The sequence below is a fragment of the Cheilinus undulatus genome, linkage group 22, assembly GCF_018320785.1.
Source record: "Cheilinus undulatus linkage group 22, ASM1832078v1, whole genome shotgun sequence".
NCBI classification, from domain to species: Eukaryota; Metazoa; Chordata; class Actinopteri; order Labriformes; family Labridae; genus Cheilinus; species Cheilinus undulatus.
The window spans coordinates 21,300,093-21,314,881 of record NC_054886.1 but is presented as its reverse complement, the minus strand read 5'-3'; the positions used below and the strand labels follow the sequence as shown (position 1 = coordinate 21,314,881).

The window sequence follows — 14,789 nt, the reverse complement described above, 5'->3', positions numbered from 1 at the left end:
TAAAAGCCAAAAAATACCTATAAATGGAGAAAATTAACAGTATTTCATTGCTGTTTTTTTAAAGCTCCTGTAAGGCACATTCTCATTCTAGCTTTAAAACTTACCATAAATAAAAAGTCACTCTTTATGCTGATGGTCACATTTGACACAATATGATAGTTACAGACCAGCGCCACCCATCTCCATGGCCTCCTTCTCAATATTACTTCCTGTTTTGAATTGAGGATTCTGTTTGATAAAAATGGCACCTCATAAAAAGTATTTTTACCAAACAGAAAACCAACTTCAATTGCATGAAGTTTTTATTGCAAAATGGATATACAGTTTTAGTAAGCAGAGAGGGCTCTGCTCAAAAGATGCTCCCTGGATTAGTCCACCAGCATGCTTTGACTTTCCAAGGCATATGGCTAGAAACCCCCATATGGATACATTTATGACAATGCATATTGAGTAAAATAATTATAACTTCATGAATCTGAATTTGAGGGTGCAACAAGCTTTATGCTGTAAAGGAGGAGGCTGGGGTGGAGGAGGTTAAGTTTTGCCAGCAGCAGGAGCATCAGTATTAATGCAAGCTGGGATTAGTGAGAAGTGTGTCATATTTAAATACACCACTGTGTCAAGAGAAAGAGCTGTGATTGGCTGTGGGAGCTGGGCTGCAATAATGGGGTTCAGATGGCCATCTGCTGATCACAGCTGAGCGTATGACTACCATATCCTGCATGAGCTAACGCTGAGCTTCATTTTTTGTTTTCATTAACAAACTTCTCATAATGAGAGAGAAATGCATTGAAAAAGGCATTTCTGAGTCAGACAATCAGGTGCCTGAGTGTCAGCAACCTGTGGGCACAGGTCCTGCTACAGTGGTCAGTAGGTGTCTGCTCCGAGAATCGACATGCTACATTTGACTGATCTGGATAGTGCCAATGCGATAGGGCAACTTCAAGCTGGTGTTCCGCAAAACCAAGTTTCTGCAGTATTTGGAGCCTTAGTGCCATCTCCAAACTGAAGGCAAAGTTCCATAAAACAGGGGGATGCCAGAGTCAGGCCTTGAAGTGGGCGTCCCAAGAAGACAACACCCTAAGAAGACTCAGAACAGATTCTCTGCCCATACAATCCGGAAAAGACTGCCATGACCGCCCTTCACCGTCAGGCCCATTTGTGCTGGTGGAGTCACGCTATGTTTCAAGTTTCAAGTTTAGTTTATCTAACAGGACAGTGTGCAGTGTCATTAATTATTTAAAAAAATAAAAAGATGGCTGCACCAGATTTAGCGTAATGCTAATTTCCATCTGTAGTCCTCACATTATAAACAGACAGAGATGTTCAGCGGTGAGTCCAGATTTCGCTGATGGCAGTTGGATCATAGGGTCAAAATGTGGAGAAGATGCGAAGAACGCTCTGCTGATTGCTGCACCGATAGAGTAACTTCTTTTGGTGGAAGCAGTGTGATGGTGTGGGTCGGCATCTTTCTCACTGGAAAAACGAGGCTTGTCGTCATTGGAGGCAATCTCAATGCAGAAAGATATCAAGATGAGATTCTGCAACCAGTCTCACTCCCACATCTCTACAGTCTGGGACCGAACTCTAATCTCCAGGATGACGACGCTCACCTCCACAGAGCGGGGTTTATCAGAGACTACCTCCAGGATTTGGGAGTGGAGAGAATGGGATGGCCTGCCAGCAGTCCTGACCTCAACCCCATTGTGTGGGATCAGCTTGGGTGTGCTGGTCATGCCAGAGTGACCAACACAACCACATTGGCTGACTTGTGACAAATACTGGTTTGAGAATGGGATGCTTTCCGACAGTAGTGTCTGACCAGGCTGGTGACCAGCATGATGCAATTTAGGAAATCAGTTGGAGTTACAAAATTCTCATGCCTAGTCATAGATGTGCTGGTAGGACAAAGCCACCTCACTGTCTCCATGCACTTTCAGCCTTATTCCATAGCTAACCTTCTGTCTGCTGGCTGCAGTCACAGCATAAACATGTGAGTGGTATCAGTGTTCCTACCTAGCTCTCAGCCAAAATAGAGAACCACCATATTTTTCAAACTGTCGAATAATTCCTTCAGGTTAGCCAGCTGAAACTTAATCCAGACTGTTGTTTTAGTAACATTAATATCAATGTATGGCAAACATGACGCATTATTTTATTATAGGTAAGTGCATAAGTTGGAGTTTCATCTTTCAGATGCTTTACTTTGGCCCTCATCCACCTTTCGTGGTGAGCAGCGCTCCTCACCTGCCCCCCTCTGCACCTACTCATTCCCTGTCAACACGCGGTGCCTGGAGGATCACTTTGCCTCTCTTCCTGTGTACACACATGTTTGTTAATATTATGTAGCTGTGTGAGAAAAGTCTATGCCTGTAAAGAAGAGGCTGTAAAAGCGGTAGTTGTTGGCCTGTGCTCTCAGTGATGCCAGCACTCCAGGGTGAGATGATTGAATCCATGTGGCCGGCACTTTAGGCTACAGCAACCGCTGCCAGCCATGTTGGCCCGGGTTCTACAGTGAGGATATGAGCTCCGTTTGATGGATTGATTTTCTGGACCTCAGTACATTTAACAGGTCACTGTGATGAAAACTTATACTGCCGAGTCCAGACAGAGGTTACATGCACCCCCCATTGCTGACTCTCCGCATCGTGTTGGATTAGTTGGATTGTTTCACAAGATCGTACCAGCAGCCAAACCCACGAGAATATCTTTGCTCGTGTCAACAGCGGCTAAAGCTGTGGATGTGAGCCAGCCCCTCAAACAGTCAGGCGAACACTGTCGAGCTCTCATCCTTCATGATTTGAGTAAATTATAGGAGAGCAGAGTAGTGAAAAATGGATATTCAGTGTCTTGACCTCTGTGTAAGATGATTTGAAATTAGGCTGGCAGAAGTTTGAGCCTGTGAGTTGATATAAACCTCTGCTGGATACAAAGTTATACAGATATTAAGTCTGAACTACTACACTTTTTGTCAACAACAGAACTCCAAATGACAGTGAAAATTTACATTTGTTTTAAACATTACACCCCCAAAAGTAGAGCATCCCAGTCCACCCACCCTTATAAATGATATAATATCCTTCATGTTTCTCTGAAAACTAATGCTAAAAAAATAAGTTATTGGAATTAAAACTGGGCCCGTGGGCATGGTTGGGAGGAAAGGGTGTAGACAGAGAGCGAGATGAGGACAACAGAGGAGAAGAAAGCAGGGACAGAGATCAGGTTGAGAACGATGGAGTAGAATGAAGAAAAAAGCAGGGACAGATAGCAAGATGAGGATGATGGAGGTATAGAAAGCAGGGACAGAGAGATAGATGGTGTGGATAAAGGACAAGAAAGCAGAAATCGAAAGCAAGGTAAGAAGGATAGAGTAGAAGAAAGCAGGGACAGAGAGCAAGATGAGAAAAGGAAGAAGAAGATAGCAGAGACAGAGACAAAGATGAAGACAATTAGGGAGAGGATAGCAAGGATGGAGAGCAAGATGAGGATGATGGAAGAAGGAGAAAGCAGGGAAAGAGAGCAAGATGAGGGTGACGGAGGAGGAGAAAGCAGGGACAGAGAGCAAGATGAGAACAAGGGAGGAGAAGAAAGCAGGGATGGAGAGCAAGATCAGGACAATGGAGGAGAAGAAAGCAGGGACAGAAAGCAAGATAAGGACAATGGAGGAGAAGATAGCAGGGGCAGAAAGCAAGATGAGGACAATGGAGAAGTAAGCGGGGACAGAGCAAGAAGATAAGGAGGTTCGAAGAGAAGAAAGCAGGGAAAATTAAGGTTTTTCTGAGGGTTTGGAAGAGGAGTAGTGGTAGTTTACAAATAACAGGTATGTGCTATCTGTAGCTTCTAGTATTTTTGGCAAAAATTCCTGTAATACTTTTGTACCATGTGAGTTCACATGGTTCTTTGGATTCTCACAGCATCTCTGTGGGCTTCTCAACTTCTGCTTGTACACAAATGCACATTACCTAATACCTTCATGAGTCTGACAGGCGGATGACTTGGACTTGGCATGATACAGATATAGTAATGAGATTTACAATCAGCTGTGCATGCATTGTATTTTATTTTGAAATCAACCCTGAAACTCTGTGCATTCTTTTTTGGTCTTATCTGTTTCAGGTTGATGCATGCCATCAGCCCAGTCTAGAGCAGAGAGTGGAGTGTTGTGCAGAGGGGCTGTGTGGAAATTTGGGGTAACTAGTGCCATTGTGCAAATACTCTAAAGATAATGCAATTACTTGTTTTCCTGATAGCTCTATTTAAAAGCTACAGACACATTCACACACAAATTGTTCTGCCTGAAGGAAACATGTAATAGGAGGAACCAGAAGACTCATTGTGCAGAAGGAAATGCTGCTGAAACAGTTACATATTCATCATAAGCAGAGGTGAATCAGCACTTCATTAAGGATGAAACAGAAATAAATTGGACTGATGCAGTCTTACATGAGAACATTTGAGAATGAAGTTGTGCAATATTTTTGATAACCAGCATTGCAGGAGCCACGTATAAGATGAATGTTCTTGCCAAGACCATTTTACTGGACACCATTTACTCTTTCCTGTAATATGAAGTGTCATAACCTACATTTTAAGATTTCAATGTTCGTTTTGCTCGCGGGTTTGGCCTCAGCTCCCCTTGCTATTTTATATCCCCCTGCAGACCTCTCCATATTTCTCCCACAATCTGTTTTAAAGGTGGCAGAAGTTTCCTCTTTTTTTCACACCAACAGCTCATTCAGGCCAGTGCAGGAGACAGTGGTCACGGTTTGGCTCTGAACGAGGCATGTATCCGGATAGAAAATGTCTTAATGCCGATCCAGCGGTCCACCATAAAGTCGACAATAACATGCACACAGGATGTTCTGGTACGAATCATCTCATGATGGAAGATTGACGTGAGTTTGCCCAGCGTTAAGCAGCAGAGGATGTGAGGCTTACCATCAACCTGAGATGTGTCATTTTCAATAAGTGGATGCAGCCATGCTGCTTTAGGGCAACTGCAATCTGGTCATCAAAGCACATATGACGGGCAAATTTGTTACTTTTTTCCACACTCAAATAACAATGGCATACTGTATGTCAATACAACCGAACACACAACATGTTCAGAGCAACAGTGTTCTGGGAACTACTGGATTCTTTTTCTATAAGGCAGCAGTGAAGGCTTAGTTCCTTCAAAATAAAATCCCAGTGAGCAGATTTGATCAAACAGAAGCAGTCTGATGAGACACGCAGCACCTGCTGGAGGCCTGCTTTTGAACAGCAGCCAGAGCAGGAGCAGTAAAAAGATGTGTAAAACATACGCAGGTGCTGATTAGAAACCTTCCTTAGGGGCAGAGTGAAACCACAAAGCTGCATGGACTACTCAACAAATAGACACCCGCTGCAGTTTTACTGTAGTACAGTTGGCTCCTTTGAAACAGTCTTTGCAGGGGAGCTGTTTAATAGTCTCAGTAAAAGGCCGTCGCTGTACCGGCTGAAGGCTTTTGGAAAAACTCCAGTGGGCGCTATGCTGTCTGTCCGAGTGATGTGCAAATGATGGGCCGTATAATGAGAAGGTGCAGGCTGTGGAGCCAAATCATTTCCACATGCTTTACCACGAGTTGGAAATGAACATTTTTTTTTTAGAGAAATATATGGTAATGTGTGTCAAAACATTTCACTTGTTTAGTATTAATCTATCTGTAAAAGCTGCAGAGTAGTTCAGGTCGTTGATGTATTCGGCTAAACAGGTATGATATGATTAACTGAATTTTAAAATCAGTGGCAATCTAAATCCAGATTGACTTCACTAATCTTACAGTAATAGTTGACATCAAAATAGGACTGTAAAGTAAACTTTATGAAAGTATTCAGACGCCAAGGAGTTGGACCCCCCTTTTACAGCCATAACAGCCTCCACTGTTCTTAGAAGGCTTTCCACAAGATTTTAAGTGTTTTGTGGGGTTTGCACCCACTAATTCTGTCGAGCCTTGGTTCTCAACAGGTGGGTTGGGACCGAAAAGTGGGTCACAAAGCCTTTTTCAGTAGGTCACAGTCAGGAAATGTCTTCATCTTTTTGTTCTGTTTGATTTTTTGTTCCATTTTAAGTTAAAACAGCCCATTTTTTAATTGAAAATAGTAGTTATGATTGAAAAATTCAAGAAATTTGGGTCAGGATGTGTCAGCGAGGAGGTTGTGGTGGGTCCTGACGCCACTGCTGTCGAGCATTTATGGTGTTGGATGAGAAGGCCTGACTTGTAATCTCCTTTCCAGTTCATTCAGAAGGTGCTGTATAGTGTGGAGGTCAGCAAAATGAGGATGATGGAGGAATAAAAGCAGGGACAGAGTGCAAGACGAGGATAACAGAGAGGAGGAAAGCAGGGATGGAGAGAAAGCTAAGGACAACGGAGGAGAAGAAAGCAGGAACAGAGTGAAAGATGAAGGTGATGGAAGAAGGGGATGAAAGCAGGGACCGAGAGCAAGATGAGGACAATTAGGGAGATATAAGCAGGGACAGAGAGCAAGATGAGGACAATTAGGGAGAGATAAGCAGGGACCTAGAGCAAGATGAGGACAATTAGGGAGAGATAAGCAGGAACAGAGAGCAAGATGAGGACAATTAGGGAGAGATAAGCAGGGACAGAGAGCAAGATGAGGACAATTAGGGAGAGATAAGCAGGAACAGAGAGCAAGATGAGGACAATTAGGGAAAGATAAGCAGGGACCTAGAGCAAGATGAAGACAATTAGGGAGAGGAAAGCAGGGACAGAGAGCAAGATGAGGACAACAAAGGGTAAGAAAGCAGGGATAGAAGGCAAGATGAGGATGATGGAGGAAGAAAGCAGGGACAGAAGCAAGATGAGAACAACAAAAGGGAGGAAAGCAGGGACAGAGTCAAAGATGAGGACATGAGGGAGAAGAGAGCAGGGACAGAAAGCAAGATGAGGATGATGGAGGAAGAAAAGCAGGGACAGAGAGCAAGATGAAGACAACTGAGGAAAGGAGAGCAGGGATGGAAGAAAAAGTAGCCTAGCCCAAAAGCTGAAAAACAGATCTTTGCCATTATCACTTCTCCACCAAACTTTACAGTTTGCACAACACAGTCAGGCAGGTAACTCCAGGTTCTCCCGGCATCTTCCAAACCCAGACTCGCGAACTGACTTCCAAACAGAGAAGCATGATTCGCCATGCCATAGAACATGTTTCCACTGTTCCACAGTCTAGTATCGGTTTGCTTTACACCACTTCATCTGACACATGGCATCGGACTTGGTGATTCTTCTCTATCACCTACAGCTGACTTTGAATAAAATTTCACAATTTCCAAAGGTGTCCTCCATCACTGTACCACATCTGTTTGCTTATTTACAGTGAGAAAAGTTTGAGTGCAGTTTTTTCATGTGGCAGGTGTTACGTTTTGGCTGTCTGAGCTTAACTCTGTTATAATATGGCACTAGATAACAGTACACAGCTGTAAATGAGCATTGCACACACATTAGGATGTCTTGGCAAACTAACAAAGACTATGCAAATGAAGATTTGGATTTAGAACGGTTTATTGCTGCATGTTTAGCAGAGATTGACTTGATGAGCGAGGGTTGGATGAATAGATAAGGGATGATAATAAGGATCAAGAGAAAAGGCCTGTCTCAGTTCATTATTGCATCTCCCTCATATGAAGTTGTAGATTAATTTATCTGATGAAAGTTGAAAATCAACAATGATGGGAACCAGCGATTCCATCACAAACCAAATATAGACTGTTTTTGCTTTATTATGGCAGAATATTGTATGGATTTAATCAAGTCTCTTTGTGTTGCTGCATTTATCGTAAGGCAATCTGGATTTATTAAATTGCTAAATCATATAAAGCAGTTTTCATTTCTTTCCACAAACTTCTTGTGCCCAATCATTCAGCTTAATATTTTTATTGTGCCAACTATTTGTATTTCTCAGTGCCAGATATAATACCCTCAGCAGGCTTGTGCAAAGAGCTGCAGTGGTTATATTTATGTGTTTCTTTGTTGCAGCCATTCATATGTTTGCAGTAACAGCTTGTCAATAGCCCTGTATTGTCCAAAGGCAATTTTCATTCTCAACAAAAAAAGCCTGTTTTTCTTTCTTTAGCTGCTTTCCATTTTTCAGAAACAAGCTGGAAACGTATAAAGTCCCTCTGGAATGCCTCGACATCGTTATAAAAGTAAAAGTCTCTGCTGATTCCAATATGTTGCCGCTGTTATTGCCCCCCAGGGAACCGCAATCGGAAACATTGTTTTCATAATGGGGCTTTTTGTGTTTACAAGTGTGTTGTGGCTCTTTCTACGTGCAGTCAAGTAAGCAGCAGGTCCAAACATCTCAGACGTTTGTGTATTGAAGTTGTATTTTTCTTTCCAGGACTTTTTGAAGGGAAATCATCTCATATTTGCAAAAATAGGATTGCATAATGTCGTTGCACATGTTTTACAACTTCATGACCAAAGACTTTCAGACGATATCGCCTATCTTTGTTTGTGCCCATTATCCATGGAGCATTTATCAGGTCAGGTAGCGATGTTGGACGAGAAGGCCTGGCTCGCAATCTCTGTTCCAGTTCATCCCAAAGGTGCTCGATGGGTTTGAGGTCAGGGCTCTGTGTAGGTTGGTAAAGTTCTTCCACACCAAACTGATCAGTCTTTATAGTCCTTGCTTTGTTCAGTGGGGCACAGTGATTTTGAATAGAAAAAGGGCCTTCCCCAAATTGTTGCCACATAGTTGGAAGTATAGCATTGTCCAAACTGTCCTGCTTTGTTAAAGCATTAAGACTATCCTTCACTGGAGATAAGGGGCCTAGATAAAACCTTGAAAAACGGCCTTGTACCATTATCCCTCTTCCACCGAACTTCACAGTTGGCACAATGCAGTCAGACAGGAAATGTTCTCCTGGTATCCACCAAACCCCGACTCAACCATCTGGTTCAGCACTCCCCGGATCACACTTACAATGTTACAATGTTACAATGTCATTTAGCAGACGCTTTTCTCCAAAGCGACGTACATTTGAGAGCAAGAACAACACAAGCAATGATCTAGACAAGAAGAAACAACATCAGTAAGTGCCATCAAGTGCTTCAGGTTCAGTTGGACGCAAGTGCTGCCGTGTAGAGTTTAAGGCAGAGTACCTAAAATATACGTTGTTTATGTAGTTTTTTTTTTTTTTTTTTTTTTTTTTTTTTTTTTTTTTTTTTTTTTTTTTTTTTGTTTTTTTTTGTTTTTTTTGTTTTTTTTGTTTTTAGACGGCAACAATGAATCAAGGAAAATGTGGGATCACTAATTGCCATTCATTAGGCTTCACAACAACTATTTACCAAGTACCAAGTGCTGGATCATTCCCAAAGAGCTGGGCAAAGAAATCCCAGAAGTAGAGCAGGACAGTGCGAGCTAACTATAGTTGGGAAACTCATTCAACCACTGGGGACAGCAGTGGAGAATAGTCTGGCTGAGACTCAATCTACTACTGGGGACAACAGTAGAGAATTGCCTAGCTAAGTGCAAAGTGTTCTCTGAAGAGCTGGGTCTTTAGCCTTCTCTTGAAAGTAGACAGGGAGTCTGTAGATCGAATGTAGTTGGGTAATTCATTCCACCATTTAGGGACAACAGAGGAGAAGAGTCGAGCTAGTGACTTAGGAGCATGATGTGCTGGAAGTACCAGGCGCCTTTCGCTGGCTGAGCGTAGTGGGCGAGAAGGGGTGTAGACCTGGATGAGGGACTCCAGGTAAACAGGAGCAGTTTTAGTTACTGCTTTGTAAGCAATGATTAGAGTTTTGAATTTAATGCGAGCTGCAACTGGAAGCCAGTGTAGAGAGATTAAAAGAGGCGTGACATGAGCTCTCTTGGGTTGGTTGAAGACCAGACGTGCTGCTGCGTTCTGGATCAACTGCAGAGGTATAACTGTGCATGCAGGTAGGCCTGCCAGTAATGAGTTACAGTAGTCAATACGTGATATTATAAGAGCCTGTACTAGGAGTTGTGTAGCATGCTCTGTCAAGTAGGGTCTGATCCTCTTGATGTTGTAGAGGGCGAAACGGCAGGACCGAGCAATCGAGGCCACATGGAGCTTGAAGGTTAGCTGGTCATCAATCATGACACCCAGATTCCGGGCTGACTTAGTGGGCAAGAGATTATTTGATCCAAGCTGGATACTGATCTGCGGTTCAATAGTGGGACTGGCTGGGATGATAATGAGCTCAGTTTTGGGCAGGTTGAGCTGAAGGTGACGTTCCTCATCCATTTAGAAATATCAGCAAGGCAGGATGAGATCCGAGCTGAGACAGTTGTGTCATCTGGTGGAAAGGACAGGAATAGCTGTGTGTCGTCTGCATAGCAGTGATAAGAAAAGCCATGGGAGCGGATGATTGCACCAAGTGAGGTGGTGTATATTGAGAAAAGTAGGGGACCAAGCACAGACCCTTGAGGCACCCCTGTTGATAAGCCATGCAGTTTAGACACTCCTCCCTTCCATGATACTCTAAAAGATCTCCTGTGAGGTAGGACTTAAACCACTGTAGGGCAGATCCTGAGATACCAAGTGAAGAGAGTGTGGAGAGGAGGATTTGGTGGTTTACTGTGTCAAAGGCAGCAGACAGATCCAGCAGTAAGAGAACTGAGGACTGACCAGCTGCTCTGGCCAAGCGAAGTGATTCCGTTACCGACAAAAGTGCAGTTTCAGTAGAGTGGCCCGCCTAAAGCCAGACTGATTCTGATCAAGTAGATCATTGTTCTGCAAGTGTTCTGAGAGCTGGTTGAAGACTGTGCGCTCCAGTATTTTTGATAGGAATGGGAGAAGTGAGACCGGCCTGTAATTTTCAACCAGGGCTGGGTTGAGAGTGGGTTTTTTGAGCAGTGGTGTAACCCGCGCTTGCTTGAAAGCAGCTGGGAAAACACCTGTGGACAGAGAGGAGTTAATGATACAACTCACAGCAGGGCTGATTGTGGGCTCAATCGCCTGCAAGAGATGTGATGGTATCGGATCGAGGGACAGGTTGTGGGCTTAGAGTCAAGCAGAAGCCTGGTGACCTCGCTCTCACTTAGTGGAGAGAATGAGCTAAGTGATGCATCACTAGCTGGTGGCAGAAAACTGAGTTGGACAGGCTCAGAGAATTGGTTGCTGATGGCAGAAACCTTGTCAGTGAAGTAGGAGGCGAACATGTCTGGAGTCAACATACTGGAGGGTTGTGGGTTTGAAGGAGAGAGGAGCGAGTTAAAAGCAGAGAAGAGTTTGCGTGCATCAGTGGCAGCACAGATCTTTGATTGATAGAACGCCTTCTTAGCAGATTTTAGAGCAGAGGTAAAACAGGACAGTTTTTGCTGATAAGCACTCAAGTCAGTGGTTTGTTTGGATTTACGCCATTTTCTCTCTGCCGCTCTGAGCCCTGCCCTTTGGGTTCTGATGACCTCAGTGAGCCAGGGACAAGGTGGAGTATTACGAATAGGCTTAGACACCAGAGGGCAGAGTTTGTCCAGAGAGGAGGTCAGTGAGGAGCAGAATGTGTCTGTGGCCTCGTTAACAGTGAGTGTGAAGGACTCGTTACATGAGGCTAGTGCAGCTGAGACCTCGTCAGACAGCTGTGTTGGGTCAAGTGACTGAAGGTTTCTGCGGTATGATCTTAACTGAGTAGTAGATTGTTGAAGTTCAGGTAAGCCAAGTGAGAACTGAATGAAGTAGTGGTCAGAGAGGTGAAGTGGTGTTACACTCAAATTAGCCGTGGAGCAATTGCGAGTTAGAATCAAATCCAGTGTATTACCAGCCTTGTGTGTAGGAGGCGTTTGAACCAGTTTCAAGTCAAAGGAGGACAGTAGTGAAATAAAATCAGTAGCCTGGGCTCTATCCAAGTGGATGTTCATGTCACCCATGACAACCAATGGTGTGCCATCATCAGGGATGTCTGAGAGTAACATGTCCAGTTCCACAATAAAGTTGTCCAGGTGACCCCAGGTGGGCGTATACCACAACCATGTAAGCCTTTATTGGGGCAGTGACCTGTACTGCATGATATTCAAATGAGGTGTTATTGTCCAAGGGTTTGAACTGGCTGAAGTTCCAGCTATGAGAGAGAATAATGCCTGTGCCACCTCCTCGGCCAGAAGAGCGAGGTGTATGAGAGAACACTGCATCAACTGATAGAGCAGTTGGTGTTACAGTGTTCTCAGGACGGACAAGTTTCTGTCAGGGCTAGAACCTGAATGTTAGACGGTTTAGTGAGGGAATTGATGAATTCTGCTTTGTTAACTGCAGACTGGCAGTTCCAGAGGCCAACTGTGATAAAAGGTTGTGGAAAAGAGGCATTCTGCAAAGTGGATAGATTATGCAGGTTTCGTTTTCTGTAACTATTGTGCTTCTTTCTGTTCCCATATATGACTTGTATTTTTTGGTTGCACATGTTGCGTTAGACTGCTGGGGTGCGTTAGACTGTTATGAGGCAGTGTGCACAGCCGCTGCCCCAGCTGGCAAATAGATTCAAACTCTTAAAGCTGGACTACTGATACTAAATTGAGCACAGTGAAATCAATCTAACACTTTATCAATAAGGGAGCCGCGCAACAACTGCCTCACCTATTGTTGCAGAGAGAGTGAAACTAACACGTTCAGCCTAAGCAAAACTGCCAACAACCTACTTCCAACTGAAACAACCAAAAGCAGATTCCTCTTACCAAGTAGCTTCTCCCTTCCTATCTCAAAGATCAGAGCTTGTTCTGCTGGCAAATTTAGATTCAAACTCTCTTAAAGCTTGGACTACAGTGAAACTCCGCCCCGGCAGTTTACACTTTTAGCAATCAATAGAGGGAGCCACACGCGTCAACTGCCTCACCTATTGTTGCAGAGAGAGTGAAACTAACACGTTCAGCCTAAGCAAAACTGCCAACAACCTACTTCCAACTGAAACAACCAAAAGCAGATTCCTCTTACCAAGTAGCTTCTCCCTTCCTATCTCAAAGATCAGAGCTTGTTCTTCCTCTGCTTCACAGTCCAGTGTTGGTGTGACTGACTGGTGGGTTGGTGTTAAGGACATTTCCAGTATTTCTGGCATTTCTTATACCTCAGATTTTCTACTTCAAGGCTAAGGTCAAGATGTACCGTCAGGAGTAAATGTTCTTGGAGTCTTTCCTTCTGCTGGGTTGCTAGTCTAAACTCACCAGCTTGAGTTGAATCAAGTACTGTTCATGCGTATAGTCAAGGTTGTTTCCTCATAGCTTGTGTGTCTGTGACTCTTAGACATAGACAGCCTGGTTCCAGTACATCTTAGCACTGGAGGTCACCCAGTGGAGCCTATGCCAGCTGTCATTGGGTGAGAGGCAGGGTACACCCTGGACTGGTCACCAGTCAATCACAGGGCACATGGACATATAGAGACAGACAACTAGGCCCACTCACACTCACACCTACGGGCAATTTAGAGCCTCCAATTAACCTAATGAGCTTGTCTTTGGTGGTGGGAAGAAGCCGGAGTACCCGGGGAGAATCCACGCCTGCACGGCGAGAACATGCAAACTCCACACAGAAAGGCCCTGACCGGGAAGCGAACCAGCAACCTTCTTGCTGTGAGGCAACAGCGCTAACCCCTGCACCGCTGTGCAGCCCTTCATGCATATATTTTTATTTTTAAAAAGGTCATTTAAAATCATTTTTAAAAACATCCTTTATTTTTTGGAAGGCGGAGGCTGAAGCTTTGGATACTATCCAAAATGCAGTACCGTGTTTTGGCAAGTAAGTGAACCAGCTTATGTTTAATCAGCCCCCAATAATCAGCCAGTTGAAGTAAATATGTTAAAAGCCAGTGTCAGCCAGTTCTTAGGTGCTGGTTTTGGTATCATGCGGTACAAGTGTAATTGTGACATCTCTTATTTTAGGCCTCATTCAGGTTCAGTAAGGAACATATGCCCTGAAAAACCACTAATGTTTAACTGTGCATCAAAAATAACATCCATAGGCACTGAGTATGCTACACCTCACTCCCCCTGAGCGCTGTGTGGTGGAACTTGGCAGACAAAAAAACTGCTGGACTACCTCTGGAGCATTTCAGATTTAGACTGTGCTCTGTGTGCCAGTGCAGTGGAAGCCTGTCTTTGTCTGCAAGCCTGTAATTCTGGGTCACTGGTCCATAGCCTCTCTGGGACAGCCTCCAAAAAGGGTCTTATACTAATGTCATTGATCTATGGATTAGTGTCAGTGCGCATTTGTCCAGGAGTCAGATACATTAGAGACAAGTCAAACGGGATTAGTTTGGAAAGGTAGCCACCGCAGTAGCACTGGTGACAGATGGAGATTTTTACCTGGAGGTAAAAGAGAGATTTCTGAGACACCGTATCCCAAACTTGAGAGGTGATTTTTGATTTTTTCACTAAGGGACTTTGATCATGCAAATATATTTGACAGATATCTTGTCATATGAAAAACAGATTAGTATCAGTAGAAATGGTGCTTTTTGCTAAGCGGGTGGTCAGTTAGTCACTCTTCTAACACTGATCTAATGCTGATTTTTTCCTAAGATATTTTTCCCAAAAGTGCAACCTCAGAGGAAGAACAGGAGTCCAGCAAACTGCTTCATCCTTCATCTTGACTGTTAAAACACTATTTTTGAGGCTCGAGCTCATTAGAGCTCCGGCTTATGGATGCACACCTCATTGTCAAATCTTCTAATGCAGCCATGATCGTGCACTGAGCCCACCCAGGAGCCCCCGCCTGCTGATTGACTGAAGCTGGATGTAAAAATTGCCACACAAAAAGAAAGGAAAAAAAAAGAGGTGTTCTTCTTGTTCAGGGCACATTTTTA

The 14,789-nt window shown here is 43.8% G+C and overlaps 1 protein-coding gene across 8 annotated transcripts in view; it reads left to right on the top strand.

The window, feature by feature from the left end:
* The window catches only part of LOC121504912 (collagen alpha-1(XXV) chain), a 245,038-nt gene that overhangs the window by 144,404 nt on the left and 85,845 nt on the right, over positions 1 to 14,789 (top strand). The window lies entirely within an intron of this gene.